Source organism: Nyctereutes procyonoides, unplaced genomic scaffold (assembly GCF_905146905.1).
Source record: "Nyctereutes procyonoides isolate TBG_1078 unplaced genomic scaffold, NYPRO_anot_genome, whole genome shotgun sequence".
Lineage (NCBI taxonomy): Eukaryota > Metazoa > Chordata > Mammalia > Carnivora > Canidae > Nyctereutes > Nyctereutes procyonoides.
Genome location: NW_026575121.1, coordinates 4,158,863 through 4,185,127, shown reverse-complemented (window position 1 = coordinate 4,185,127; position 26,265 = coordinate 4,158,863). Strand labels below are relative to the sequence as shown.

At 39.4% G+C, this 26,265-nt stretch overlaps 1 pseudogene; it reads right to left on the bottom strand.

Moving 5' to 3' along the window:
• Positions 1 to 26,265, bottom strand: part of LOC129516329 (proteinase-activated receptor 2-like) — a 164,973-nt pseudogene that overhangs the window by 4,884 nt on the left and 133,824 nt on the right.

Below are 26,265 nucleotides of genomic sequence, written 5' to 3'. Positions count from 1 at the left end.
TGCCTGGAAAACCCCATCATCTAAAACAGCAAACTTAACAACAACAAAAAATATTATACATAATGGTGGATCGGGAAGAGAACATGAAATGGATTTAGGAAATCTGGGCTCTGGTAAAGTGAACAGCTGTTCTACTTTGTCCCAAACTGGAAGTTCTGTGGCCTGGGAAACTTCTCCGTTGCAGGTAAACCAGGCCGGTTGGTCATAGCGAGGTCTGGTTCCGTGAATGACAAGCCTTACAGCTTCAGGTGAATCCTTAGGCCTTTCTGGTTCTCCTCGTCCATGATGTAAGACATCCCAGCACTAATGCGGCCCTGTGGACAGAGGCGCTTTTGACAATCAAAGCGAGAGCATGCCCTGTGAGCACAGGGCCCCTCGATGTGGTTCTCCTGCTGCGTTTGGCACACTCACACATTTCTGTGTAATGCTCATCACGCTTAAAACTGATGTATGATGCCCCGCTTGCCATTGTTTGACTTCTCTCTGAGTCTACAGTCAGAGCCTAATGTACTCTGTCATCAGTAACTGTGTCGAATAAACAAATGGGTCCATGGCAAGGGGTCTTGAAATAGGAAGGTGGTCGTAGTGTGCAGGTATTGCTCAGTCTGCCTCTGTCACGGAACCCCCACCCTTCTCTACCACCTTTCTGTAGCACTCCCTCCTCCTTAAACATGCTTGCCTTGTTTGCTGCGTCTACCCCAAAGGGAAAGAAGGAGAAGGCTCTTTGGAGGAATTGGGTGGGTAGGAGTGGGGGGCAGGACATAAGAGCTTTTGCATGGGATACATTTATGCTACCTCGGCTACTACCTCTGACGATGAAATGCAGTAAAAGCACAGATTGTTTAGAGGCTCCAAAACCTCCTGGGTGATAGTGTTTATATAAATATTTACTTAATTCAGGCTTCCTTTTCCTTATTTTGTAAAACTATGTGTATGTTCTCTGTCAATAAGAGAGAGGGGGTGGAGTGGGAGGCTGATTGATTTCAGAAAGAAAGAATTGGCTTTTTTCAAGTGACCGTTAAAGCTAGGGTTTGAATAATGTGTTGGAAAATTAGAAGGCTGAAACTATGCACTAAGAGAACGATAGTAGTAATTTTCGCAGATGTCGTGTGAATGAACCAAAGAAATCAATGAGCCACAAAAAATTCAGTGACCTGGGGATATTGCGTACACTCCTATTTGAAAACCGGAGTGTAATATAAATGTCTCTATTGAGGCAGTGTGACTTTTTAGTTATCCTAGTGATAGAATACGCATATTTAAAATTTTTAAAGACCTATATTACATGTGAGAATTTTGTTTGAAGAAGCTGTGCATATGCACCGTGAATCTTTTTGCCTATTTCCTGGCTTACGGCTCTTCTGCAGTCGAAGCCTCACTCCTGGGCCTGTAAATATCCCCTGTTAATAAGAATAGTTTTAAGAGGACTGACTCTTACTATGGAGGAGAGAGTGTATGTCACATACTGGAAAATTACACCAAGGAAGAACCGTCCATATAGTCTAAGCTGTGGAAAGCAGATGTCAGACACATATGTTTGGTTGGAAATAGCTCTTCGCTTAAACGGAGGAGCAGATGCATTATAATGATGCTGAGGTATCTCCTGGAACTTAGGGACACAAAAGCAGCCAGATTTCAGGAAAGTCTGCTTCTGAAATCTGCTCCATCATCTCAGAAAAGGATGCTGCTCATCACAAGAAAGCAGGTGAGAGTGTGGGTGACTCCATGCAGAGTCTCCAAAGGTACTAGGAAAACATTAGCTCTGAGGGACCCACAAACTGCAAATGCAAGACTGCTGGGTCTGAGTCAGTCCTGAGTCTTCGTACATCAAGAACATAAACAAACAAACAAACAAACAAAAAAAAAACCACTAAGAAAGCCATCTACTTTCCATTTTCCTGGATTTGTTTTTCTTCTGAAGAACATTTTGCTTAAAATAAAATTTCGTTACCTGCACGTGGCTTCCCAGAGCAAGGAGTGTCACATCATGAAGGGCAATTATGGATATTGCATTGTGGCCTATTGTAGTGGGATTCTCTTCACACGTTTTAATGAAAATACCTCACTTCCAGGATTTTTGATACCTACACAGCCCAAAATGAAGTGAGGAATTATCGTGAAGTGAGAATTTCTGACTATCTACAGAGGCAAGATGGTTAATTCAGAATGCTAAACAGAAATAATGAAGTGGGTTTTCAGGCTACAGTGTTTGATGGCTTTCCCTTGTCTGTATTGATCAGGTTTGTTTCTGGCAGATACACCCTCTACTTTTTGCCGATAGGGCTGCTTCCTGGGTTCTGCCAGCGTCATAGGTTCCAGCTGAACAATTGCATGCCTCCCTAGTTCCGAATCCCTAAAGAGCTCTGACCCGTTGATGACTTCCCTTACGAATCAGAGGAATTTGTGAATTGACAATTTGTCCATTTAACACATTTTTTTAAAAAAATTCTTTTTATTGGAGTTCAATTTGGCAACATATAGCATAACACCCAGTGCTCATCCCATTAAGTGCACCCCTCAGTGCCCATCACCCAGTCACTCCATCCCCCTGCCCACTTCCCCTTCCACTACCCCTTGTTTGTTTCCCAGAGCTAGGAGTCTCTCATGGTTTGTTTCCCTTTCTGATATTTCCCACTTATTTTTTCTCCTTTCCCCTTTATTCCTTTTCACTACTTTTTATAGTGAATGAAACCATATAATGTTTGTCCTTCTCCGATTGACTTACTTCACTCAGCATAATACCCTCCAGGTCCATCCACGTTGAAGCAAATGGTGGGTATTTGTCGTTTCTAATGGCTGAGGAATATTCCACTGTATACATAGACCACAGCTTCTTTATCCATTCATCTTTCTTCTTTTTTATTTATTTATTTATTTTTTATCCATTCATCTTTCAATGGACACCGAGGCTCCTTCCACAGTGTGGCTATTGTGGACATTGCTGCTATGAACACCTGGGTGCAGGTGTCCCAGCATTTCACTGCATCTGTATCTTTGGGGTAAATCCCCAGCAGTACAATTGCTGGGTCGTAGGGCAGGTCTATTTTTAACTCTTTGAGGAGCCTCCACACTCTTTTCCAGAGTGGCTGTACCAGGTCACACAGTTTAACACATTTTTTGACGGCTTACTCCGCTTCAGGTACTGGTCTGGGTTTTTGGAATACATCAGTGAGTAACACAGAAATGCTTCCCCTCAAGGAGTTTACATTTCACTGTGAGAAGACAAACACAATAAACATAATGAACAGTAGGTTACATGTTAGAAGGTGATAAGCACTATGGAAAGAAAGACAGAGCAAGGTAAAGAGGATTGGATTGCGTTGAGTTGTAGGGGAGTAGAATTTAGGTTTGAATTCAGAATAGAGTTGTTTGCATACAGCTCATTGATTAAGTGACTTCTGGAGCCAAAGACTTGAAGTTGACAAAATTAGGCATCTTGAGAGAAGAGCATTCCCAGGCACAGATGACGGTGGGTGCAGAAGTATGGAGCGGGGAGCGTCCTGCTGTGTGCACGGGCAGCAAGGAGGCTAGTGTGGTTGGAATGGAGTGAGGCAGTGGTAAAGGCCATGTGTGAGTCCCAGAAAGGAAGGCGGTCTGCGATCACAGCCTTTGGGCCACGTAGTATGATGAATTGTATTCTCTCCCCTTCCCCCAATTCATTTGTACGAGTTCTAACCACGAGTACTCGAGATCATTGACCTCACTTGGAGAGAGTGTCATTTTAGAAGTGTGATCAGTCGAGATGACTTCATCCTGGGCTCAGAGGGGGCCCTTATCCCAATATGATCGGTGTCCTTACGAAGAGGAGAAATTTGGAGATGGACATACACAGCATAGGGCCACATGAAGATAAAGGCACAGACCGGGGTGGTGCTTCTATAAGCCAAGGAACGCCCGAACTCAGGGGAGAGACCTAGAACAGGTTCTCCTCACAGCCTTCGAAGAACCTAAGTCTGCCCACACCTTGCACCCAGACGTCAAAGCTCCAGAACTGTGAGACCATACATTTCTGTGTGCAAGCCACCCTGTTTGCGTGGTCCCTTGTTACTACAGCATTTAGCAAACTGATACATAGGGTGTTGGAAGGACTTTCACTTTCGCTCTAAGGGGAAGGAGAGGAATTAACAGGGTTTTGAGCAAAGGTAGGACATGGTATAACTTATATTTTCTTTTTTACCATTTAAAGAACTTAAAATTGTAATTATGGTATAAACAGATGGTGTTGCATTAACAGTAATACACATTATTCAGTGCCCATCACAATAAGCAGAATCTTAATCCTCTTTACTTATTGCATCCATCCCACAGGGCATCTCCTCTCTGGTAGCTACCAGTTTGTTCTCTGTAGTGAACAGTATGTTTTTTGTTTTGTCTCTTTTTTACTTTGTTCATTTGTTTTGTTACTTAAATTACACGAGTGAAAACAGATGGTATTTGTCCTTCTCTCATTTATTTCACTTAGCCCGATGCTCTCTAGATCCATCAAGTTGTTGGAAATGGCAAGATTCTATTCTTCTTTATGGCTGAGTAATAGTCCACTGTACGTGAGTACCAGTTCTTTATCCATTCATCTGTCAAAAGACACTGGGGATGGAACTGGAGCGTATTATGCTGAGTGAAGTAAGTCAATCGGAGAAGGACAATCATCATATGGTTTCACCCATATGAGGAATGTAAAAAATAGTGAAAGGGATTATAGGGGAAAGGAAGGAAAATGAGTGGGAAAAATTAGAGAGGGAGACAAACCATGAGAGACTCCTAACTCCGGGAAACGAACAAGGGGAAGTAAAAGGGGAGGTGGGCAGGGGGATGAGATGACTGGGTGACGGGCACTGAGGAGGGCACTTGATGGGATGAGCACTGGGTGTTATACTATATGTTGGGAAATCGAACTGCAATTAAAAAAAAATATAAAACAAACAAAAACAAAAGGCCCCGGGCTGCTTCCATAATTTGGCTATTGTAATGCTGCAATAAACATAGGGGTGCATATAAGTTTTTGAATTAGTGTTTTCCTATTCTTTGGTTTAATATCCAGTAGTGTGATTACTGGATCGTATGGTAATTTTTAAAAATATTTTGAGGAACCTCCATAGGCAGCATCAGTTTGCATTCCCACCCAAAGTGCACACGTGTTTTTTTTCTCCACATCTTCAACCAACAGTTGTTTCTTGTGTTACTGATTTTAGCCCTGCAGGTACGAAGTAATACTTCATTGTGGTTTTGATTTGCATTTCCCTGATGAGGAGTGATGTTGAGCATCTTCTCATGTCACTGTTGGCCATCTGGATGTCGTCTTTGGGAAAATGTCTCATGTCTTCTGCCTATTTTTAATTGGATTACTTGGGGGTTTTGGTTGAGTTGTGTAAGTGCTTTGTATATTTTGAATACTCACCCTTTATGAGATAGGTCATTTGGAAATATCTCCTCCCTCAGTAGGTTGTCTTAAAGTTTTGTTGGTTTTTTCCTTTTGCAATACATAAGCTTTTCATTTTTAAAATGTCTTCCAGGTCCACGGTGGCATAATATTATGTTTCAAAAGCAAATTTATCCACGTATTTTTTTTTCAGAAATCATTATTCTCAAGGGAGAATGTTTTCTGAAATTTCAAAAAAGGTAAACTAAGAGCTGCTTCTGATACTCTTCAAAGTATCTCAATCTATTCCATATGATCAATGAAGAAGATTCTCATGTATCACCACATTTGAGGCAGCTTAGGTGAAAAAGTTTGAACCAGTTTACTGAATTCCGTTTGGCAGCCCTGTTGTAGTTTCCTGGGTAGTGCCCATGCCTCTTTGGATGCCTGCAGGAAGTATTCCATTCGGGGCATCTGGAAGCTTGACTGGTAGACAGGATAGCTCCCGGGAACAAGGGCTAGAAAATGAGGCCTCTAATTTGTGGGGCCACCAGTAATTCCTCCAAGCTTAGGATAGCACCCTGGGCTCCAAGGTGTGCTACGGTAGCCGGTAACATGGGGTTGCAGCTGCTGTTTGTTGTGTGCTCAGCACCCTCAGGACTAGCGGGAAGGTCTGGGTACCAGGTGCCATCTCTGCAGCAGGACTTAGCAGCTGCAGATCTGATCCTAGGGTCCAGAAGCTTTTAATTTTGATGTGGTCACAAGAGTTTTTTTTTTTTTTTTTTTTTTTTAACTTTTCTTCCCTTGGCCTCAGGAGATGTATCTAGAAAGATGTCGCTATGGCCAGTCTCAAACAAATTACTACCTGTGCTCTTTTCTAGAGTTTTTATGGTTTCCTGTCTCACATTTAGGTCCTTAATCCATTGTGAGTTTATTTTTGTGTGTGGTGTAAGAAAGCAGTCTAGGTTCATTCTTTTGCAGGTTATGTCTGATTTTCCCGACACCATATGTTGAAGAGACAGTCTACCCCATTGCATATTTGTGCCTCCTTTGTCAAAGATTAATTGATGACATAATCATGGGTTTACTTCCAGGCTCCCTGTTCTGTGCCATTGATCTATGTGTCTGTTTTGCACTAGTACCATAGTGTTTTGGTTACTACAGCTCATAGTAGATCTTTGAAATCTGGCACTGTGATAGCTTCAGTTTTGTTTTTCTTTTTCCAGATTATTTGGGTATTTGAGATCTTTTGTGGTTCCATACAAATCTTAGGATAATTTGTTCTAGTTCTGTGAAAAATACCGCTGGTATTTTGATAGGGATTCTATTAAGTTCGTAGATTGTTTTGGTTATTACAGACATTTTAACAATACTTGTTCTCTCAAACCATGCGCATAGAACATCTTTCCATTTGTGTCATCTTCAATTTTTTTCATCAGCATTTTCGTGTTTCAGAGTACAGGTCTTTTACCTCCTTGCTTAAGTTTATTTCTAGACACTTTATTATTTTTTGGTGTAATTGTTCATTGAACTGTTTAATTTTTATTATTTTTTAAAAGATATTATTTTATTCATTAGAGACACTAGAGAGAAGCAGAGACACAGGCAGAGGGAGAAGCAGGCTTCTCTCAGGGAGCCTGATATGGGACTCGATCCCCAAACTCCAGGATCACGCCCTGAGAGCAAGGCAGAAGCCACCCAGGTGTCCCTGGAACTGTTTTATTAATTTCTCTGCTACTTCATTATTATTATAGAAATGCAAGGTGTTTCTGTATATTGATTTTATATTCTGCAAATTTACTGAACTCATTTATCTATTCTAGTAGCTTTTGGTGGAGTCTTTAGAATTTCCTGAATATAGTATCATGTCTTCTGCAAGTGATGAACTTTTTTTTTTTCTTCCTTACCACTTTGGATGCCTTTTATTTCTCTTCGTTGTGTGATCGCTCTGGCTAGGACTTCCAGTACCATGTTGAATAAAAGTGGTGAGAATGAACATCATTGTCTCATTCCTGATCTTGGGGAAAAGCTCTCAGTTTTTCCCCACTGAGTATGATGTTATCTGTGGGTTTTTCATATTTTTCTTTCTTATGTTGAGGTATGTTTCTCTAAATCCACTTTATGGAGAATTTTTTTCTTTTTTATCATGAATGGATGTTGTACTTTGTCATTTTTTTCTGCATCTTTTGAAATGATCATACTATTTTTATTATTTCTCTTGACGATGTGATGTATCAGATTGATTTGACATCCTATGATCCATCTCCAATAAACTAGGAGGTGTTCTCACCTTAGTATTCTCCACGTATTAGTATTCTCACCTTAGTATACTCCAAGTATTGAACCACATCTGTATTGCAGGAATAAATCTCAGTCATGGCTTTCTTTTAATATATTGGATTCGGTTTGGTGGTATATTTATTTGGTTTGGGTATCAGGATAATGCTGGGCTCATGGAAAGAATTTGCAAGCTTTCCTTCCTCTTCTAATTCTTGAAATAGTTTGAGATTAGATTAACACTTTAACTATTTGGTAGAATTTACCTGTGAAGGGGTCTAGTCCTGGACTTTGGTTTGTTGAGAGTTTGATTCCCGATTCAATTTCATTGCTGCTAATCAGTCTGCTCAAATGTTCTACCTCTTCCTGATCCAGTTTTAGGTTGTTGTATGTTTCTAGGAATTTATCTATTTATTCTAATTTGTCCAACTTGTTGGCATATGATTTCATAATCTTTTATAATTCTTCGTATTTCTGTGGTGTCAGTGTTCTATTACTAATTTTGCTTGAGTCTCTCTCTCTCTCTCTCTCGTAAATCTGGCTTAAAGTTTATCAATTTTGTTGACCTTTTCAAAGAACCAGCTCCTAACTGATTATTCCTTTTTTATCTTTTTTTTTTATTATTTCTGCTCTAATCTTTATTATTTCCTTCCTTCAGCTGGTTTGGGGTTTTGTTTGTTCTTTTTATAGCTACTTTATATCTGAGGTTAGGTTATTTGAGATTTTCCTTGCATCATGAGGTAGGCCTGTATTGCTATAAACTTCCCTCCTAGGAGTGCTTTTGGTGCATCCCAAAGATGTGGGACTGTTGTATTTTCATTTTCATCTGTCTCCATGTACTTTTTTGATTTCCACGTTTATTTCTAGTTTAACCCTTTATTTTCTAGCAGCATGTTATCTAATGTCCATGTATTTTTGCTCTTTCCAGATTTTTTTCTCATAGTGATTTCTAGTTTTATAGTATTGTGTTTAGAAAAGATGCATGGTATGACTTTGATCTTTTTGAATTCATTGATACTTGTTTTGTGGCCTAATATGAGATCCATTCTGGAGAAGGGTCCATGTTCACTTGAGAAAAATGTGTTTTCTACTGTTTTAAGATGAAATGTTCTGAATATATCTGTTAGAGAGGCTCCTAGGAGGCTCAGTGGTTGAGCATGTACCTTCAGCTCAGGATGTGATCCCGGGGTCCTGGAATCGAGTCCTGCATTGGGCTCCCAACAGGGAGAATGCTTCTCCCTCTGCCTGTGTCCCTGCCTCTCTTTTTGTGTCTCTCATGAATAAATAAATAATCTTTAAAAAAAAGAATATATCTGTTAGATTCATTTAATCCAATGTGTCATTAAAGCCATTGTTTCCGGGATCCCTGGGTGGCACAGCGGTTTAGCGCCTGCCTTTGGCCCAGGGCACGATCCTGGAGACCTGGGATCGAATCCTGCATTGGGCTCCCGGTGCATGGAGCCTGCTTCTCCCTCTGCCTATGTCTCTGCCTCTCTCTCTCTCTGTGACTATCATAAATAAATAAAAATTAAAGAAAATAAAAAATAAAATAAAATAAAATAAAGCCATTGTTTCCTTGCTGATTTTCTGTTCAGATAATCTGTCCATTGATGTAATTTGGGTGTTAAATTCCCCTAGTGTTATTGGTATTACTATCAATTACTTCTTTTGTTTGTTATTAGATCTTTTGTGTATTTGAGTTCTCCCATGTTGGATATATATATATATATATATATATATATATATATATAATTATTATATCTTCTTGTTGGATTATTTCCTTTATGATTATATAGTGCCCTTCTTTGTTATTTGTTATAGTCTTTGCCTTAAAGTCTATTTTGTCTGATATAAGTGTTGATACCCCAGCTTTCTCTTCACTTTTGTTTGCATGTAAAATGCTTTTCCATCTCTTTACTTTCAATCTGCTTGTGTCTCTTGGTTTGGAATGAGTCTCTTGTTGGCAACATATACATGGGTCTTGTTTTTCTATCCATTCTGACACCTTACATCTTTTGATTGGAGTATTTGTTACATTTACATTCAAAGTAATTATTGATATGTACTTAGTGCCATTTTTTTGCTTATGATTGTTTTTATAGTTCTTCTCTGCTTCTTGCTGTCTTCTCTCACAATTGGTTAACTTTCTTTAGTGATATACTTGGATTCCTTTCTCTTTATTCTTTGCAGATCTATTATTGGGTTTTATTTGTAGTTACCATTAGGTTTGTATATAACATCTTCTGCATATAGCGGTCTATATGAAGTTGATAGTCACTTGAATTTGAATCCATTCCATACTCCACTCCTTCCCCTGTCAGTGTTATAGGTATACTATATATACCTATATAGTGTAGGTGTCATATATAGGTGTCATACTTCACCTCCTTTCATGTTGTGAGTCCTTGACTGTCCCTTGACTGATTTTTACAGATATATTTATTTTTTACTGCTTTTGTGCTTCTTACTTTTCTTACTCTTATCAGTGGTTGTTCTACTCAAAGAGTCCCTTTAACATATCTTATAGGGCTGGTTTAATCATCATGAATTCCTTTTACTTTTGTTTGTCTGGGAGCCTCTTTCTCTCTCTTTCTATTTTGAATGATAGCCTTGCTGGGTAGAGTATCTTGGCTATAGGTTTTTTTTTTTTTTTTTCCTTCTTTGAGCACTTTGAATATATCATGAAAATTCAGCTGGGAGTCTTTTGAGGTTTCCCTTGTATGTAACTATTTTCTCTCGCTGCTTCTAGAATTCTCCATCACTGTTTTTTGCCATTTCAGTTACTATATGTCTTGGTATGTACCTCCTTGGGTTGATTTTATTGGGGGTTCTCTGTGACATCCATATCAGATTAGGGAAGTTTTCAGCTGTTTCTCCAAATGAATTTTCTGCCCCCTTTTTTCTTTGTTCTCCTCCTGGATCCCTATAATGCAGATGATGTTGCTGAGTTACTAAGTCTTTTTTTCATTTTTTATTATTTTTACTTTTTTCCATTTAGCTTGATCAGTTTTCATTCATCTGGTGTCCAGGTCACTGGTCTATTCTTCTGTTTTCTCTAGACTACTCTTATTTCTAGTGTATTTTGTTTATTGAGTTCTTTTAAAAAAAATATTTATTGAGTTCTTCACTTCCAATTGGTTCTTTTCCATCTCTTCATTAAGGGTCTCACTCAGCTCATTCCTGAAGTCCAGGGACCATTATGACCATTATTTTAAATTCTCAGTCAAGCATGTTTCTTTCCTTTTAAAAAATATTTTATTTACTTATTCATGAGAGAGACAGAGGCAGAGACATAGGCAGACAAAGAAGCAGGCTCCCTGTGGGGAGCCTGATGCAGGACTCAATCCCAGGACCCCGGATCATGACCTGAGCCAAAGGCAGATGCTCAATCACTGAGCCACCCAGGTGCCCCTCAAGCATGTTTCTTATCTGTATTTCTTTTAGCTCTCTTGCTTATTTTGTCCTTTTCTTACATTTGGGACATATTCCACTGTCTCATTATTTTATATTACTCTCTGTACCTGTTTTTATCCATTAGAAAATTCTGCTATGTATACTGATCTTGAACGTACTGGTCTTCTGTAGAAAGAGTCCTGTGGAACCCTGCAGTATAATACCCCATGTTCACCAGAAACTGGTGCTTCAGAGATGTCTCCTCTATGTGTTTCTGCATCCTGCTGTTATAGCTGAGCCACATTTGCTTTCAGTCCACTAATTTGCAATGGCCCACCTTGCCGGTTGTGGGTAGGATGTGGTCATTGTGTTAGTGGGTCATGTTGGGGCTGCCTTAGGTTTGAATTGAATCAGACCAGGTGCTTGCTAGAGCTACACAAGAGCAGAGTGCAGGGCACGCTCCCTCTGTTGCCCCCAGAGAAGCTTTTGTTGGTTGGCAGAGCCTGCAATCAGACCAGGTATCTGCCCCCAGCCCACTGCTGGGGTGATAGTCTGGCATTTGTGGTTATCCTTCCCTCTCCTCAGGGCAGGAGTCACTTTTGAGTAGTGCTGACCCTTTTAGAATTGCTTTGCACTCTGACAGGTTTTGGCACCTCTTTGGATGGTCTCCTGCCAAGGGCATGTTGGAGGGAGTGTGTCTACAGGAGAGGGAAGGGGTGGAGTGTAGGGTGCCAGCAAGTTCTGGGCCTGTCTGCTGCAGAAGGGGACCTGCAGCTTCCCCGGGAAACCTGCCCAGGACAAGATAGAGGGGGTCAATCTAACCTGCAGGAGCAAGGCCTGCTGTTAGCAAGCTAGATGGAGAGTGTTTGCCCTCTGTTGGTTCCTGCAGGTGTCAGTGTATCTAGGTTTGGGGGGCAGGGGAGAGAAATAGTGCCTGCCGGTTCTTTTGTTCTTAGAGAGGTTTCCTAAAGATCCCAGCCCCTCCAGCACATCCTCTGAGATCAGTAAATAAATGTACTTCCTATATACCCCAGGCATTTTTCCGACTGCTGTTTCTGTGCTTTATCTCTGTTGGGTTATTAATTGTGCTGTCTCTTTTCAGGTGAGGACTCCATTTCCTATTGTTCTCTAGGCTCTCCCAGAGTGAAGCCACTGATTTTTGAAGTTCTGGCTAGTAAGCCCCACTGATTGTAAGAACTTGCAAAGTTAGGCCTCTTTATTTTTCAAAAGTCCAGTGATACAGGGATTTATCTTCCTAGTGCTGGTTCCCCATACCTGGGGTCCCTGCTGTGGGGTCTGCTCCTCTCCTTTCTCCTCGCCTGAGATGTCCTTCTCTCCCGCATATAATCCTATGGTCAGTTAGCTCCCAGTCACATCTTCACCTTTCTAATCCTCTTTGATGTAGCATCTTCTCTACATTTAGCTGTGGAGAGTCTTGCCAATCTTCAGGACATTTTCTAGTTTATTTTCTCTTCTGTGGGTGTTACTTAGGTGTAACTGTGGGAAGAGGTGAGCCTAGGATCCTCCTATTCTGGCATCATCACCAGAAGTCCCCTGACATATTTTTAAAGGTTACTTCTGCATGCCATCTGCGAAAGAGATATTCAAGGAACAAAAGTGTGATATAATCGCATCATAAATATAGGCCAGAGTGGCTGGTGGCTCAGACCAGGGTAATAGTAAGTGAATAGGTGAAAGGTGGTTGGATTCTGGATATATTTTCATAGCAGTGCTAATAGATTGGAGGCATGATGTGTGAGAGAAAGGAGTCAAGGATGACTGTGGGGTTTGGAACTTGAAATACTGGAAATTTGAGTTCCAGTTAATTGAGAAGAGGAAGCCCATGGTTGAGAGTCAGTTTTTGTTTGCTTTTAGTGGAGAAAGTCAGGGTTTAAATTTTACACAAGTGAAGTTATCAGATTTCTAATAGATAACCAAGTGGAAGTATTATCAAGTAGTAGCACAAAATATATTCATATCCCTCTAATGCTCCTGAAAGATACTTGGTTGAGATAAAATGCATTAAAATGTAGGAAAACTGAACATGGGAACCTAATGCTAACTAATTTAACAAGAGCTATTTAGTGAGATAGATGGACACCATGACAAAAAGACATTAGATACACATAAATATCGTGCAACCCTGAAAGATAGATTTTAATTAGAAATTTTACAAAAACATTGGCATTACCAAGGCCTATCTGCTACTCAACATATGTTATTTATGCTGTATGTATACTGAAACGGGTTGAAGGAATCTAGTAAGTTCGTTATAAGAACCATGACTACAATGTTTTTTTCTTTACTGTGGAAAATAACTTTCCTTAGTATGGTGCCTTTTTAGCTTTTTGTATATTTAGTATTGTAGACTGGCTTACATGTCTGTTCAGCTACAATTAATTATGTTGTATATTTTCTTGTGATATTCACTTCCTTCTGAAAAACCAATATCCATGACCATTAGCCTTGAAGTTATTTTCCTGAGACATTTTAGAGTCCATTATCATGCAAATGAAAAGAAGTAATTCCAGGCCCCATATTTTAAGGGTTTTTTTTTTTTAATTGTTTATTTTGTTTTGGTTTTGTTTTTGTTTTTTTTGAAACTGTAACATTGAAGGCAGACTCCAAGTGTCAGCAGCACTTCTACTGGGTATTTTGAGAGCTGTTTCCTTGGGTAATGGTGAGGAAGGCGGCACTTGGGAGGTGGACAGAGAGCTGGTGGTTCCATAGGAGCCTCTCAAGTGGCAGGCAGCCAGCTGGGGTGGAGGATGCAGGGTGTGGGTGTGTGAGGAAGCTAAAAGGGGGAAGGAGGTGTGAAGAACAAGTGGAGATGGTAGAAAATGTTCTGGAAGGCAAAAGACGCAAGAAAGTGGGAAACAAAGGCTGAGGGAGAGCATTTGCATAGTTAGTGGCCATACACTTTGATATGATTGAGATTTAAATTGGTTCATTGGCCTGAAAATTATATGAGGAGGCTTATTTTACAACCAAGAGGAATGTGGCAAACATTGTTTTAGAATCTATTGGGTGCTAGGCACAGTTCCAGGGCTTAGGACCTGATAACTTTGGAGCTATTCTTTAGCACACTATAGTATGTTGATAGATCTGATTCTCAGACTGGTACCCATTTGCACTGGGCTGATGAAATTAGATCTCTGAGTTGGAGAAACGTGTGACAGATTCCCTAAGGACTGAAGACCAACCTACAGGGTTGTGCGGGTGACAGGTGACCTTCCTCCCTCTTGAGCTCGCATACCTGTCTGCTTCACTATGTGTTACCAAATTTCCCTCTTTTTGAATGTCTATAGAAAACACCTTCCTTGCAGAGAAAGGCAGGTTAGAGTATAGCAAGTGATTGAATGGACGCAGAATATAAGTTACAGTAACAAGGGGTCCAGGACAGGCTAAAGAGGTAGCTGAGGGCCTGCTCATGGAAGGCAAGGGGGCTTAGATGAAATGCATTTTAGAACCAAAAATTAAAATGAGTCAGATCTTACTGAAGATTGCGTTGGTTGTTTTGCCTCGGTAAGTGTGGTTAACAGCTTACGCTTACTGAGCGCTCTTTGCCAGGCATTGTTCTAAGCATTTCTATGCATTCGTTTACTTGATCCTTATAAAAATTCTATGAATTAGATAATACTCTTATTTTACTTTACATTTGGGAAAATTGAGATATAAGAATTACATAACCGAGTTCACTCAGCCTGCAAATGGAGGGTTTTTGATATGAACAAAGGGAAGTTGATTGCAGAACTGATGCCCTTGGCTTCAATGGCACCACATGTAACCCAGTTTTTGTTCCTCTGTGCATTTATTTTGCTTTTTCTTGCCTTCCTACTAGGTTACAGCTCTTCAGAGCCAAGAGTTATGCATACCAGGTGCCAGTAGCCAGAGCACACTCATGCACAATGGTGCATACTTTGTGCTGTCTGCACGGCTGATATATGCTCCATTTGCTTTTATTTGTCACAAGGCTACTGTCAAGGAGCAACCTGAGTTTCACTAAAGAGGAATCTGAGGCTAATAAAGGAAAGTCTTGCAAACGACAATGCCAGCTTTCTTGTAGTAAGTAACAGCCTTTGTAGCACTTACAATGTGTTTAATCAGCTCTTGGTTCATGGCTTCAGGACTGACAAGAGAGATCTTTTGATGGCACATGTGGCTTCATATGCCACATTTCACATTTGACTTTCAGAACATGAGTGAATGTTGACACTCCTAGATAGAACTAAGGAAAACATTGGTGCTTTCATTTAAACTTCATCTCTGAATACCTTCTTGAATAAAATTATCAAAAGATTTAGATGTATAAAAGCAAACTCTTCCAGGATGCATCTGGGTAGAGGGATTTGAAGAAGGGCAGCAAAAAAGAGAGAGATGCTAAAAGTTAGGATGAGTAAGCCATTTGGGAATGTAGAATTGTGTTTTATTTCCCTAGAAGTTTCAATGAAGCTGCAATCAATAACATGTTCATGAAGATATAGAAATAATTAAATGAGCATAAAAGTATACAGCTGAAGTGCCCGCAATATGTAAAAGAATTTTTGGTGATTTCTGTCATTTGAGAAACCAAGGCATGCTGATCCTGGGGAAAACTTACTCATCTTGATAGATCAAGGGATTTTCTTTCTATTCTCACAGCAATATCCAACATAATTTTGAAGGCGACGGGAGGAGTAATAGCACCATTTTAACCAAAGGGAAAATAAAATCCCAGTTGTGGACAGTCTTATTCCATTCTACATGGTCAATAATGGACAGTAGTAAGACTCTGGCCAGGCTCCCTGTGATTGGGAGGGCCATCAGGTTGTGGCTTACATATCAAAGGGGTTTGGCCTCTTGGAGCTGTGGCACCTTCAACTCTAGCTAATGTACAGAGGTCAGGCCCAAAGACCCAAAGCACATGTGACTGATTTCATCATCCTCTTGCTATCACATTGGGCAAAGGTTCTGCCTTGGTAGGTACAGGAATGGGACACAGAGAAGGAAATTTACACACACACACACACACACACACACACACACACACACACAACAGCCCTCAGTTGTACTATAGATTATCTTCCATTTTCTACAATTTGGAATCAATAGAATTGTGTACTCTGTCTTCTTTTTGGGAGGATTGAAGGTGGTGCTAAGTCTGATTTCTTTTTCTCAGATATTCTTGTAAGTATACAGTGTTATCTTGTGGTTTTCACTTGAATTTCCCAAATGGCTCAAGATAATTGAATGTGTGTTTTTTTATCATCGCTGTGTCTCCTTGGATGCAATGTCTGTGTGAATCATTTGTATGCTTTGTATTTGCGTTACTTGTTATTATTGGTTTTTGAAAGTGGTCTTATTTTCTGGATGCAAGTCCTCTTACAGATATGTAATTTGCAAATATTTTCTCTATGTAGTTTCTTATTCCTTGGGTCTTAAAAAGAGCAGGAGTTCTTAATTTTGATGGTCTGTCATTTTTTTCACTTAGATTGTATTTTTTATGTTGTATCTAAGAAATTGTTGTCTAAACCAAATTAAAATTTTTTCTCCTATGCTTTCTTCTAAAACTTTGATAATTCCAGAATTTTGGTCTGTAATCCAACTGGTATTATTTTTAGTTGGTGGTACAGTTGTGGACTGAATTTTTCTCCTTTTTTCCCCCTTAACCTTAAGCCCAGAGGCAGTTAGGGAAAAGTAGCAGATCCTTAGTTGTCATTGAGATGAAGGTACTGGACAGACATTAAAGTCTTCTTTCACAGTAATTCATCTTAATTCTGTTTATTATAAATATAATTATTAGCTCTCCCATAATTAACCTAAATTTTGTTTCAACATTTGGACCTGAGGACTCTAAGACAGTAGTAAGAGACATAAGGATTAGAGAGACAGACCTTAAAAGTCTATCTACTCTGTGTCTCAGGCATCCAGCAAGACAACTTTTTAAAATTGCTTTTTTATAGAAGAGAATCTGTCTCATTAAAAATGTTAAATATTAATAAAAACAATGCTTTTTAAAATTTCTAGACCTATGGTAATTATAAGGAGCAAACAATTACAGAGCTTCAAATATGTTCCTGGGACGGCTACTTAGAGAAGGAAAAATGATCAAATATATATTGAAAATAAAAACACACTGCATAGTCGTATTACATGTGCATGTATGTGCATGTAAGGTGTGACACCAAGTTTCTAGAAGGTGGCTAAAGTCATAAATCAAAGATATTCTGCGAGTTCTCTGAATTGAAGGTAGATTTTTTTTTTGTTTTTAATATGGAAAATTTCCTTAGACTAATTATAGTAACTTGGAGTTCTCTCAAGATTGTACCATACTAGGGGCACCTGGATGGTGCAGTCAGTTGGGTGTCTATTGTTTTCAGCTTGGGTCATGATCTCTGGGTCCTGGAATCAAGCCCCTCGTTGAACCCCAAGTCCAGGGGTTCACTAAAGATTCTCTCTCTCAAATAAGCCTTTTTTTTTTTAAAGATTGCACCACACTCAAAACCTTTCCCAGTGATTGTCTTCCTATATTGATAACTTCCATTATAACTTAATTTATAATGTAAGAGATAGAATATTTAAGACGATAGAAGAATTTTTGCGTGGAACCAAATCAAGTAGTAAAACAAGGCATATTTTGATGCTTACTTGGAATAAATTGAATGACCAGTCCTCTGAATGTATTTATCTGGTTTGTGTTTGGATCCATTTAAATATAGCTCAGAACAAGGAGGAGTAAAGGATTTTGAGTCTCTATATGTAAATTAACAACACAATTAGTTGTACTATTATGAAAATACTCAGTAGGTAATGGTTGACCTGCCCTGGTAGAGGAAGGGATTCCTGCCTCCTCCCTCAAGATAGTTTCTGAGACACATCCAGAGGTCCCCGAGTTTCTGAACAGAGATTGAAACCACCAGTGCTCAGGCTAATTCTCAGTGTCTTCACCTGATGTTCAGGCCTCACCATGGTCATCTTTCCTGTCTCCCGTTGTTCTTTCACACCTCTCCCCTTCTTGAAAGTGGCTCCTCTTGGTTTCCTGACTAAATGACATTCAGGTGTTACTTGCTCTTCCTTATGACTTTCTCCCTCTAGGAGAATTTAAAACAAGATTATGTATAGACGACTTGTTTATTTTTTATTATTTTTAAGATTTAAATTCAATTAGCCAATATAAAGTACATACTTCATTTCAGATGTAGTGTGTAATGATTCATCAGTTGGGTATAAGACCCAGTGCCCATCATCCAATTCCCCCACCACCCTACACACCTCCCCTCCATTAACCCTCAGTTTTTTTTTTTTAATTTTATTTATTTATTCATGAGAGACAGAGAAAGAGAGAGAGAGGCAGAGACACAGGCAGAGGGAGAAGCAGGCTCCATGCAGGGAGCCGGACATGGGACTCAATCCCGGGTCTCCAGGATCACCCCCTGGGCTGAAGGCAGCGCTGAACCCCTGAGCCACCCAGGTTGCCCCCTCAGTTTGTTTCCTATAGCAAAGAGCCTCTAATGGTTTTTTTCCCCCTCTGTGATGACTTCTCATTCAGTTTTCCCTCCCTTCCCTTACGGTTCTCTGCACTGTTTCTTATATTCCACATATGAGTGAAACCATATGATAATTTTCTTTCTCTGGCTGACTTATTTCACTCAGCATAATACCTTCCAATTCCATTCACATTGATGTAAATGGTAAGTATTCATCCTTTCTGATGGCTGAGCAATACTCCATTGTATATATAGATCACATCTTCTTTATCCATTCACCTGACGATGGATATCTGGGTTCTTTCCGCAGTGTGGCTATTGTGGACATTGCTACTATGAACATTGAAGTGCAGGTGCCCCTTTGGATCACTACATCTGTATTTTTTGGGTGTAAATTCCTAGTAGTGCAATTGCTGGGTTGTAGGGTAGCTCTATTTTTAACTTCTTGAGGAAGTTTTCCAGAGCGGCTGTACCAGCGTGGATTCCTACCAAAGTATAAAAGGTTCCCCTTTTCCACATCCTCACCAACATTTGTTGTTTCCTGTCTTGTTAATTTTAGCCATTCTCACTGGTGTGAGGTGGGATCTCATTGTGGTTTTGATTTGTATTTCCCTGATAAGAAGTGATATGGAACATTTTTGTTGTGTCTGTTAGCCATGTATATGTCTTCTTTGGAGAAATGTCTTCTTTTGGAGAAATATGTCTGCTCATCTCTTCTGCCCATTTCTTGACTAGATTCTTTGTTCTTTGAATGTTGAATTTGATAAATTCTTTATAGATCTTAGACACTAGCTGTTTATCTAATATGTTATTTACAACTATCTTCTCCTATTCTGGAGGTTGCCTTTTAGTTTTGTTGACTGTTTCTTTAGCTGTGCAGAAGCTCTTAATCTTGATGAAGTCCCAATAGTTAACTTTTGGTTTTGTTTCCCTTGCTCTTGGTGACGTGTCTATCAAGAAATTGCTGTAGCCAAGGTCAAAAGGGTTGCTGCCTCTGTTCTCCTCTAGGATTTTGATGGATTCCTATCTTACATTTAGGTCTTCCATCCATTTTGAGTTTATCTTTGTGTATGATGTAAGAAAATGGTCCAGTTTCATTCTTCTACATGTGGCTTGGAGAAACTGTCTTTTATCCATTGGATATTCTTTCCTGCTTTGTTGAAGATTAGGGTGGCGCAGTGGTTTGGCACCTGCCTTTGGCCTGGGGCGTGATCCTGGAGACCCAGGATCGAATCCCACGTCGGGCTCCCGGTGCATGGAGCCTGCTTCTCCCTCTGCCTGTGTCTCTGCCTCTCTCTCTCTGTGTGACTATCATAAATAAATAAAAATTTTAAAAAAATTAAAAAAAAAGATTAGTTGACCATAGAGCTGACAGTCCATTTCTGGGTTATATATTCTATTGATCTGTGTGTCTGTTTTTGTGCCGGTACCATACTGTCTTGATGATCACAGCTTTGTAATATAGCTTGAAGTCAGGCATTGTGATGCCATCAGTTTTGGTTTTCTTTCTCAGTAATCCTCTAGCAATTCAGCATCTTTTCTGGTTCCATACAAATTTTAGGATTATTTGTTCCAGCTCTGTGAAAAATGTCAATGATATTTTGATAGGCATTGCATTGAAACAGAAATCTCTCTAAAGATAATCAAAGAATTGACTTTAAATCCTTATAAAAATTTATGATTTGATTTCTACCTAGAAGACTTACAACTGCATCAGACTTTTCTACTATTAATCCCCAAGGCTTGTGAGGTTGATCACAGACTTGCTAAGTTGTCTGTATTTAACTTTACTTTAAATGGCAACCCCGTAAAAGGAGAAAGGCATGAGAAAAAGGTGAGAGATACATAAACATAGCGCAGTCAGGAAAAAAAAGTGAACCAAATTTCAGGTAGTGGCCGAATCAGAGAAAATGGCAGGGGGATAAGAGTTATGGCTCTTGGCAAGGCTTTAAAATTGTATTAAGGCATTTAGAATTTAGACTTGAGAACTATACTGCATCTCCAGGCCTTTTCTGATACTTGTTTTCTGTTCATTGTAAATAGTATTAATTCAACGAATGCTTATTTTTTTTACTCCTTGAAATTAGGACACATAGATAAGCCAAGACTTTAAGAGATACTGCATTCAGTGATGAATAAATCAGCCTGTAGATTTTACTAATTTGGATAAACTTTGAAATACAGTCCACAGTAGCAGCACAAGCCATGTTCATATCTGGTTCAGGTGGCCCAAAGGCACACTGGTTGGGTGCATCACATTGACACACACAGTTGTTCCACACCACTTGTCTGCACCGCCCCATCCTCTGACCAAACTCCATGTATTTCCCTGTTCCTCTTCTACCTGTCTGCTGATTGTGATGAGCAGTTGGTTTTTCCTGACTCCCATAATCTCAGCTTCTAGACAGCAGGATTACTGCATGGGCCAGTGAACCCATGGATGGGCCCCTGCTGCTGACCACCTCATTTGGTAAGCTGTACACCTCTGCTTCTGCCCAGTGGGCAGCTCAGACAGCTGCTGCTGGATTCACCTTGGATTCAGTTTTCTATTAAAACTTACATTTAGCCAAGGATTACTGAAAATTGTAATAGGAGAGGACAGGAGAATTAGTGTGTAAATGGCTGAAAACCAACCTTCAGGATTTTGAAATAAGAATAATCACTCCAAATTAAGTGTATGTAGGAGAATGTGTTCATATAAAATAACAGGAATCAAATCAGTACTAAAATACTGGGAATTCCATTAAAACACAGAAAGCTTGAATTTCTGGACTTGTCATCTTAAGAATACCTAACTTGAGGATCGTTTTTACCTGTACAGATGCTCAATGCTGCCTGCACTTCCTCTGCACACTTTTTCAGGGCTGACACTACATATCTGCTCTTTTTTCCTGATAATGAATTTGACTCATCCAGCTTCCCAGGAGGGCAGAGGAATGGCCACAATATTATCTCTGGCCCATGGGAAACATCTGGGGAGTTTCTGTGGCCATTTAACAGATGGCTGGAGCCAGCTTCCAGTTTAAATTCCAATAAAGGCAACAGGCATCACCTCATGGGGAAGTGTTAAAACTAATTTCTAGAATTTTGTTTTCAAATCGTCATCCATGAAAGCTTTATGACATGCCCACAGGAGTTAGTAAGAGCTAGCCCGTGCTGTAGGTGCTATGGAGTGGCCTTCCCTTTCTGCAATCATTATTTCTGCAAAAAAGCAATTACTGGAAATTAGCAGTGTGATTGTTTCTGGAGGTAAGAGAATTGTTGGCGTCCTATAAATATGTATGTGCTGATAATGGAGGCATAAGGAAAAGGAAAGCCACCATCCAAAAATACGCCCTCCCTCCACCCAGCATCCTGAAAACACTCAGAACTACTTTCTTCTGTATTTGGGATGTTTCTCCAATAAAACACAAATGACCTAGGAGCACAATTTAGTCAGTATAAAACCATTTATTATATCTTTTCCTCAGGGACGAATGATGGAGAGAAGCACCTTTAGTTTGTAGGTCAAGTTCTGCAAATGGTTTACATTTTTTGCATATTTTACCAATTATAAAACTTTTTACATATATTACCTCATTTGCTCTTTAGAACAGTTATTTATGACAAGTGGGGCAGGAGTTGTTTCACAGGTGGAGACTGAGCTTAGAGATGTTAAGTGATTCACCCCAAATTACATAGTGAGAAAGAGCAAAGGAGCAGACTCAAATCTGGGTCTTTTAACCCCAGTTTTTGTATTCTTTATTTAGCTCAATTGAAAATTTGTTTTGGGGCAAGAAAGAAATACAGGTCCAGAGCAAAACAAAGCATCTGAGGAGCCCATGGAGTTGGGGTCGGGACAATGGGAAAGAGGTCATCGGGAGAAAATTGGACAGGAGATGACTGGGGAATACAACACTAAAATAATTGTTGTGTTTAGCTATGGTGAGCCAAATGTCCAGAAAAATCCCTTCTTGTGCATAACATGTAAAGATCCTTGCTAAGACATTTTTGAAACATGTTTTTTAAGTACATGAAAGTACCATGCAAGGAGCAAGAGACTGAGGGGAGACGGGTAAGGTGCGGAGGCCAGAAGCAAAGAGAAAATATTAATTCTGAGTAACACTGTCACCAGCATGTTTCTTGGGGGGTTGGAAATTGCTGATTCCTAATATATTGCACAGAGCTTGGGTTTTAAATAGTATACGTTCTGGAGTTGTGTGATCGTACCTGGGGCCTGAACAGGTATGAAATTAGATCAGAGACTCACATATAAGGGAGGGAACACCAACAGATGACATCTTGACGGGTGAATAAGAAGAAAAAATTTGCTCTACAGAGGCAGTAAAACAAAAAAATCCCTTGATGCCTGCTAGAAATCCATCCTCACATGAGTTTTAAAACTAAAGGTCATACTATCTGGGTCAAAAACCAAAGCACCAAATTAACAATGATCATTAATTTGTAGAGCTTCAGCTACTTGGCAGAAGCAAACTAAAAGCTTTTCTGAAGAGTTATCACAAAACTGAGCTCAGAGAAACCTGGGCTCACAATTAAAAAAAAAATCTGTAACATATGAAGGGACAAGTGACCATTACTAAGAGTCCATGAAATACACTGCGGAAGAAGAACTGAAAAGATGGTTGATACTGTAATTTTCAGATAGAAATTAGAAATAGATGTTTTACATGATTTAAGAAATAAGAGGCATTGAAAGTACATAGAAAAACCAGAAGAATATAAAAAGTGACAAATATATCCTAAAAACAACTAAGTAGAACTTCTAGGTGTAATTACTATATATATATATATATATATATATAGTAATTAAAATTAGAAACTTAAGGAATGTGATAAAGCCAGAAAAGAAATTAGATAAATTAATCCACATAGAGGTATATTAAAAATTAGGAACTTGGGAGATAAATGGATTCATTTAATCTTTTGAGATATCATTGACATACATCATTAGTTTAGGTGTACAGCACAATTATTACATATACATACATATTGCAAAACGATCACACGGTTACCTTCCTTTTGATGACAACTTTGAAGATTTACTTTTACCAACTTTCAAATGTGCAATACAGCATTAACTATAGTCACCGTACTGTACGTCGCGGCCCCAAGACTTAGTTATCTTACAACTGAAAGTTTGTCTCTATGGATCACCTTTACCCATTTCACTCCCTCCAGCCTTCCCTATCTCTGGCAGCCACCAATCTGTTCTCTGTAACTATGAATGTCTTTTGTTGTTGGTTTGTTTGTTTTTAAGATTACATGTATGAGACATTGAGTTCCTCTGCGCATTTCTAATCAGATTGGGCTTTTTTTGCTATTGAGTTGTAAGATGTTTTTATACATTTTGGATATTAATTCCTTTTCAGATATACAATTCGCAAAGATTTTTTCCCATTCAATGGGCTGGCTTTTCATTTTGTTGATGGTTTCCTTTGCCAGAAGGTTTTTAGTTTGAGGTAGTCCCATTTGTTTGTCTTTGCTTGTGTTGCCTTTGCTTTTAGTGTCAAACCCAAGAAAATCATTGCTGAGACCAGGGTTGAGGTACTTGCCACCTATGTTTCCTTGTAGGAGTTTTATGGCTTCAGCCCTTATGTTCAAGTCTGAACCATTTCAAGTTGATTTTTTTTTTTAATGTAATGGTATAAGGGGTCCAGATTCATGCTGTTGCATGTGGCTCTCCAGTTTTCCCAGCACCATTTATCAAAGATATTGCCCTTTTTGCATTAGCTCTGTTGTTCTAAGCTAATTGACTATATATGTTGGGTTTATTTCTGGATTCTATTCTATTCCACTGATATTTATGTTTGTTTTTATGCCAGTATTATACTGTTTTCATTACTATAGTTCTTAATATAATTTGAAATCAAGAAATATGATCCCTCTAGCTTTGTTTTCTTTCTCAAAAGTGTTTTGACTATCTGGGGTCTTATGTGGTCTCATACAAATTTTAGGGTTGTTGTAGTTCTGTGGAAAAAAATGCCATTGGAATTTTAATAGGGATTGCTTTGAATCTATAGATTGCTTTAGATAGTATGGATATGTCAATGTTAAGTCTTCCAGTCCATGAGGATGGAATATTTTGCCATTTATTTGTGTTTTTTTCAGTTTCTTTCATCAATGCCATTTAGTTTTAGTTCTAGTTTATTTAATTATTAAATTACATGTATACCTAAAATTTATTAATAAATGTGGTATATTTAACAATTACAAACATAAATATAAAAAAATGATTTTACCCCTGGTGTAAGGCTGCAGGTGGAAAAGAAGAGTGACTAAAATTGGAATTGAGTGGGAATTGAACAATGGCTAAAAATCCACTGTATGCGCCTATGCGGTGCCAAGGCACACTCCTCATGTATTTTGTAATCTTGAAGTACCTGCAAATAAATGTCATTGTAAAAGTACGTGTTAATTATCGAGGGAGATTGATACTCAGAGAATTGATGTTATTTCCCTAAAAGCACACAGTGTGAGATTCAGAACTAGGTTTATCTGGTGGCAAAGCCAGCTCCCTTTTGCCTGCGTCTGGCTGCATTCCACACCCCTTTATCACTTTGCTCAATTATTAGTAGTAGATGAATGGTGGAAATAAGTGGGAGGGAAGCAGGCCATTCTACATATGCTCCAGCAGCCAACTTCTATAATCTGCAGTGTTTTCTCTATGGTAGAAATGCAGAGAAAAATGAAACTTTGCATTCTGCTGAAGAAGGCCCAAGGCGTGTTCTCTCAAATCACTCAAATAAGAGAAATGGAATTCCCCATGTGGTGCAGTCAATCAGGATTCAAATTTTCAGGATTCCAACAACCTATGATATAAGGTATTGATCAAGCAGTAGACAGTGTATCTACGTTTTCTGCAAAAACAAATGCTTTAAGATTTTTTTTTAGATTTTATTTATTTATTCATGAAAGACAGAGAGATAGAGAGAGAGAGAGAGAGAGAGAGAGAGAGAGGCAGACACACAGGCGGAGGGAGAAGCAGGTGCCATGCAGGAAGCCCAACGTGGGACTCGATCCCGGGTCTCCAGGATCACACCTTGAGCCAAAGGCAGACGCCCAACAGCTGAGCCACTCAGGTGTCCCAATGCTTTAAGATTTATTTCACAGGTCCCCTTCCCACAAAATCAGGGTATGAATACATGGAGGGAGAAGCAGATTGAGGGAGAGGGGAGGAAATTAACAAAGAAACGACAAGGCAATTTGTAGAGCTAGAGGGCAGTGATCATTACAGGGAGTCAAGCAGATTAATTATTTTATGGGGCACCTGGGTGGCTCAGTGGATTAAGCATCTGCCTTCAGCTCAGGTCACGATCTCAGAGTCTAGGAATGGAGCCCCACACCAGGGTCCCTGTTCTGTGGGAAGCCTGCTTCTCCCTCTCCCTCTGTTGCTCCTCCTGCTTGGGCTCTCTCTCTCTCTCTGTGTCAAGTAAATAAATTAAATCTTTAAAAAAAAACCTATTTTATGATTAATCACTAATGTGACCTCTTTTGCCTTTTGTAACAATATGAACCTTAACCACAGTAACTAATCTAGAAGGAAGCATAATGATTATTCATCTTTACCCTCATTTTAGAGGTGAAAACAGGCTTAGAACCTCATCCAAGTAGCATGGCTACTTAGGTATAGGCCAAATGGGGGTGGGGGAGAGTGCAGAATGGGAATCATAACTCCAAATTCTGCTACACTACCTACTGTCTCCTTTGTACTTTATTTCCATCTGATGAGAAGAAAAGGCTTGCTGCTCACTTGGACCTTGGTCCTGAACACTT